We start from the raw sequence: 6,849 nt of genomic DNA on the forward strand, positions 1-6,849 counted from the left end.
TAGTTTGAGAGTCAGGTGAGGAGTAGTTTCACTTTGAACATAATGGGCTTCTGGAGCCGCAGCTGGAGACAAGGCCAAGATTTGATAAATACCCTTTTTATGGTAACATTGTAAATGGTTGGAGCTCTACTTTGTTAACGGTTGTTCATGATAAATTTGATTAAGAAGTAAATTTGGATTACTTATCCGCTTATGACAAGACGTGACATGTTAATCCAGAAAAGACCATTAATTAATAAAAAAAAAATAACAGATTTGAGGGCATATGGAATAATTTACTATAGCCCAGATACACACTGTTTGAAATATAACATTTTATTGGAAGTTTGTGTAAAAAACATATTGCTTTGTAGGTGCATTTACAGTGATCCCCAAATTTCAAAAAAGCTGGTCTTCCAACAAATGTACACATTAAGTTGTCTCGCTGGTACCTTTTACACATGATGGTTTGGCTAAAGTATTTTTTCTTGTTTCATGTGGCGTTATTTTAATTCTGTAACAATGACAGAACACAAGGACTATTTTTGCCATGTTTATCATATCAGTAGCACTGTCCTCTTGGGTAGATGATACGCATACGCTTAATCGCAGTAAGGGGAATATTATTTTGGTGCAGTTTCCTGTGAAAACTGAAAGGTTTTGATTTTTGTTAACTCAGGAATTTCTTTGAACTTTACTTTAATATATACTCTGTTCATGTCACACAGTAAATGTTACTTCGTAACAATTTTCTTTGCGAGAGATGTTATTCACTTGTTCCTCTACAGCCGTTGAAGTGAAATCTCTTCGTTTTCTTTTCAAAAATATATTTTTTGGAAGTTTTATTTTTATGTTATATTTTGCCCTGGGTCAGCTGGTGATTGTGCTAATGGTTTTTTTTAATGGGTATTTTATTTTTTATTTTCTACATTAATCTGTTATAATCTGAAAAGAGTGGCTATATATTAACCCATGGTATTCACAATGTATTGCGATTATGTTTTGTTGATGTATTACAAATGTGCATCCTTCAAAAACTAAAAAATAAACAGATTTGGGTAAATCCTTTGAGTCTTGCGATGAGTTATTTTTTGGTGTCCTTTTAGGGTGTCTTACTTACTTGGAATATTCAAGAACGACTTATTTTACCTTAATGTTAACTTTGTCAACAATTGAGACCCATAGTAGGCACTCCAATTTGCAATAATGCATCTACATTTACTTATACAAATTTCAGGGTCTAATAAGCCTTTAAAATAGCTAAAACGTTCGTGGAACGCATTTTTTTCTTTTTAAAAATCTTTGGACATCCGCCAACATTTTGTAAATTTGTCGTGAAACTAATTTCTATAATTTCTTTCTCACTAAAACAAATTAAAGTTGGTGTAGTCCCACTCGACTGGGGCGCTGGAACTCCTTTTTGACATTTGGGATGTTGGTTGGTCTGTCGAACTAGCGTCCTTCTATACAGAAGCATTCTCAAAGTTTCAATTCCAAATTTCACCAAAAAAGTTGCCAAAAGCACGCAAAATACTTGACAAAAAGACCTTTGAAAGCACCTACTGGCTTCTCCACAATGTTGAAGACGAAGTGATGGGGCTTCAATGATACTCACGATTATTTTGGGGGTTGCAAATCAGTGAAATTAGTACGACAGACCAACATCCCAAATGTCCAAAAAAGGAGTTCTAGCGCCTAATAAAATTACACACCGCGCGCGCTGTCGAAATGAGCGCCACGCCCTTTTGCCGTGCAAAAACTGTTGGCCAAACTACGTCCGCAATGATATACGCATGTCATAATGTCCAGTGCATGCACTGTGAATTTCAAGAACACATCGATTTCGCCGTTATAGTATGTACATGTACTTGACTACTTGATGTGCTGTAAGTTTTGAAACAGTGAATGCCATACTAAAGTAATAAGCGGATATTCGTAAGAAATTTCTTCTCCGTGAGTATGTTCTTCATGAGTTTGCAGCAAAAACTGGGCTTCAGAATAACACCAAGAAAACTGAAGTGCTGAGAATAAACAGCAACCCCAACAACAGGATAGTCGTAGAAGGTCAGCAACTTAATGAAGTGGAAAAGTATACATACCTAGGCGCTAATGTCGGCAAACAAGGAGGAGGAGGAGATGACAATGGGATCTTTCACTAAAGCTCAAGAAAATGTGGAACTCCAAGAAATTCACATGAAGGTTTTTCAAATCACTTGTAATATCAGTCCTGTTCTATGGATGCGAGACATGGAAAATGAGGCTGGATACATTTCAACTCAAATGTCTAAGGAGAATACTCAAAGTCAGATGGTCATCATGTCATATCCAATGATGACATACTTTATAAGAAAACCATGGAAAACCAACATGAAACGGATCAGTGATGACGTCAAATGAAGGAGGTGGAATTGGATTGGCCATGTGCTAAGGATGGATGAAAACTGCCACTGCATGACTGCCCTCTCATGGGTACCAGAAGGCAGAAGAAAAGTAGGGCGCCTTAAGACAACATGGAGGCGAACTGTGGAGAAGGAGAGAAAGTCACTGGGGTGGACATCCTGGAGCAAAGCTAAGCCAATTGCCAAAGACAGGGTGCACTGGAGAGAGATCGTTGCAGCCTTATGGGCCACTGGGCCCGAAGAGGATAAGGTAAGGAGTATGTTCTTCATATAAGTTTATAAGCTGATTTCATAATTTCATTTATGCATTCATTCTTGGGAGAGTGATATTTTAGGTAGTTACTGGCCCTGCTCCAAGTGGAGAACAAACTGTTCTCAATTACCTTCACACCACTCCAATTTGTGTTTACAACATTATGTTGTAAACATTGGGTTTGTCACCGTGACAGGCGTTGCAGTGTTACCCGTTTATTATTATCATTATTATTTTCATAATTCAACATGTCTTATGACATATCATTGTAATGCAAACTGTTAATAATTTTAATTACCTTTACTTCAGGAGGGTTGTCCAACTTCTAAGTCATTTCTCTCAACCCTTCATTTTAATACTTCTTTTCTATGGTGAAACCTGTTTCGTTTTCATGCTTGCATAGCAGTTGATTATTGACCTTCATATCCTTGTATATATTTCTCATCATTACTATTTCTTTCTTTATATCTTATCATATTTGTTCAAACACGTTCTACCAAGATTTTTTAATATGAAGTTGGCTCAGACTATGATTTATTTATTTATTTATGCATATCATCCCAACGAAATCCGCACATCCACGGAGAGAAAAACCAGAGATAAAAACTCATTGAGAAAAATACTCTGGAAAACCCAACAAATAGTACTGATTTTAATGCTCTCCGTTCCCAGCATCACATTTGTATTAATACCAGTTAAATTAGCATGTGAACTCGTTGCCTGTCAGTGCGCAGATGAAGCCAACCCTCATTATTTATACCACCTTCTAACTCCTTCACCTCCGCGTAGCGGAGTGATATTCCAATTGAGAACATAATTCCGTTCTATTTCACTCGGTTCAACCGAAAGAAATATCATTTTCAGTCATACAAAACTAATGTATAACAGCGCATATACTCATCGGGAATTCGACATAATTATAACGATGGAGTGCAAACTATGTTGTAACCGTAGGTTCAAAATGGAGTCCCTAATGCCTAAAAAAAACCCGGACTTTACATGTACAAAAACCCTTTCCGGAAAGCACAAGAAAATCAAATCAAAGATTTGTTAACAACGGGAGCTTTTTAACTGTGGTTTGTGTTTCAAAAAGTATAACAGCTATAGCATTTACGTCCATATACATCAAGCCCCCCCCCTTTTTTTTTTAGTGACGTCTCAATAAAGGCAGGCACTGCGTACGCGTACACCACTGTCTTTTCCCCAAAAAAGATTTGGTAAAAGTGGTCAGAAATTGCCTCAGATCGCACCACAGAGCATCTAGAATCCCCCAAAAAGTTCGGGGCCCCACGCCGTAATTTTTTTTTACCCTCTTTGTGGAGGACCAAATTTTTTTGGCCTCCCCAAAAAGTGTGTTCTGGACCCGCGCTTCATATGCATGTAGGTAGATCATGCATCAGTCCAAAAACGAACAAGGCAAGCCGCAGTTCATTTACTTTCAGTGCCCCCTTGAAATAAATGCACACGGAAAAAAACCCAGCCCACGACAAGTAATAAATTAATTAATTTCAATTTTTGAGTTAAGAACGGGACGCTCCTAATTCGTTCTCAATTCGAATTGAGTGCGCAATTTCTGAACAGGAGCGCACCATTTAAAACCACTTTTTGAAACTGTATATTAAAATAGCCTGAACAAATAAACACGCATATCTATTTGTTGCAGGACATTACATTCCTTTACATTTCGTTCGGAAAAGAAAATCGAAATTTTGAACAAGCACACATTATGTACCAACTTAATTTTTTGGAATGTTGTTGGAATATCTCCTACCAAACTGCTACTGAGTTTTCTTAGACTTACCAAAATTTCTTAAGGGGATGTTACAAAAAAGTTGGCACTATTTAACAAAAGACACAAAATTGAGAGACAAGATCATCGATATGCCATTGTAATTTTTCGTTGCTTTATTCCAATCACCTCTCCATTTATTATTGTCATTTAACGATTCATATTATCCGAGAAATACAGGCCCAAGATTAGAACAAAACATGTGGCTAGTGTTAACCTCCATCACACACGCAAAAAATAAATTCAAAAACTCAACAGAAGCATAATTCATCTTGAAAGATTGGCAAAATGATAACAAAGAGGGCATTAACAAAACATGATGAACCATTGGTTTTACAATGGTTCATGACACACCAAAGAACTTAACATTTAACTATGGAGATATTAGTAAGGACATTATTCAATGGAATAAGGAATCTGTAAGGGAATTGTTCCATGTGTGATATTTCTACACATCGAGTTGCACCTATAGAGATCGCACGAAGATCAAAGCAAGATTTGCGTTCCAATAATGTAGTTCCATGCAAAAAGGGAAACAGACACTCTCTCTTGTAAAGGATACGTTTTCATGTATTCACAAAATAACTTGGAAATTAATAAGCAAACTTGAAGCTGTTTTTTAGACAAATTAATTATAACCAAATTTTAAAAGAACCATTTCATGACAGGCCCAGCTACTGAACCAAGACAGCAACACATGCCAAATTTATCAAAATCCACCAAAACTAAATCACATTACATTCTTCATGTGAATCTTTTTTTTGTACAACATGCATCTAAACGAATGTTTTTCACCCAATGCTGCATTGAAGAGAATTTATTTCACTTCAAAGAAATAACAAACGAGTTGTAATAATGCCCTTTGTAGTTTGTTTAGTTCATCAAACAATATACACACACTTAATCCGCTAAGGTCTGGATTTTGAAATTTTAGGATCATTTGGGATTATCTGCAACTATCTCCAATTCAGAAAAAAAGTTACTTGAAGTAGCAATATTTCGTTATCAAGGATACAATCGTGGAAGGTAATACTCAAGAATGCCAAAGAGGCATTTTTTTTTTTTTAAAGTCGGATGATGAACTCAACCCAATTAAAGATTTAGGGCACGATTCAGTCTGTGGTTTGTGTAAATCTGAAACTAAACTTGGTCCTACATGCAACTTCAGAGGCAAAACCTGTGCTAAGTTGGACTTCCCATCACTGGTAAATCATTTTGGGCACCAGCAAAAGTCAAGGGCTTGTAAAATTTCAAATTTAAAACGTTACATGTGTTTTGAAGAAAGACAAAAAAAATGGATTTAACTGTTTGCAGTCTTGTGTAACATGATGACAAAAAAAAGCAATCACATCAGAGCCAGAAATACTGTTAAAAAAAAAAATCTTCAATTCATGATTTTTTTCAACAAACTCATTCAAAACAATGAAATAAAATTACAAACCTCTAATGCTGTCTTTAAGACGCTGTGGTTTCATCTGCCTTATCCCAAAACTCTTTTTAAGAACTTCAACTTTTAACTTGTGTGCTTTTAATTGATTCCCTATACAATACCAGCAAATTCAATAAGACATTTTCTCAACATACAGACTTTTTCTATATTTTTTGTTTGTTGTTGCAATTTAGGCTTGAAACTGGACAATGAATAGATCTGGAAAAAATAAAACTACACCATATAATTCATAAAAGTAATCCTGTTCATGGCCATTCATGATCACTGTCAGCTAGGGGAAACAAAGGCAAACAATTACAAACGGACGAAACTGACTTGGTAAGGATTCAGTAGCAATATGGCGAAATGAGTTGTTCTTGCGACATAATTTTGGCACAGGCAGTTGATTTTTTACCTTTAGATATACATGTAATGACTTTGAGCCATAAACAGCAATCTCTCTGACAGAATGGCAGGTGAAAGTTAATGAAGGAAACTACACAAAGTGAAAAAACCCACAAATTTCTCTCTGCAATTTCTTTTGATGAGCAGTTGTCAACTCTAAAAAGGCCGGGTAATTTTGACCATCTCACAGCCGGGAGGGGGGGAGGGGGGGGGGGGGGGGGGGGGGGGGCGGTGGATTCCGGCCCCCCCCCCCTCAGATCTCAGCCATCGAGTGACGTAAAATTGTGAAACTTGGTGCATGCATAGAACAACTTAATATGAACATACCCAAGAAATATTATGACTACAAGTCAAAGGGTTTTGGAATTATGGCTAATTAATTATTTATATGCACCACTGGTAATTCTGCTGTGTGTACACTACGTACATGTATATGGGGAAATTAAGTTTTCACTACACGCGACATTGTATTTCTGTGAAATTTGGATGAAATTAGGCCCCAAGTTGCTCTATTTTACAATGGAGCGTAGACATCTTTTTTAAAATGGCAATGGGCCTCAGGAGGGTGATCATCTTTGGATGAAATTTGTCCCAG

Source organism: Patiria miniata, unplaced genomic scaffold, assembly GCF_015706575.1.
Source record: "Patiria miniata isolate m_02_andy unplaced genomic scaffold, ASM1570657v1 HiC_scaffold_3, whole genome shotgun sequence".
Lineage (NCBI taxonomy): Eukaryota > Metazoa > Echinodermata > Asteroidea > Valvatida > Asterinidae > Patiria > Patiria miniata.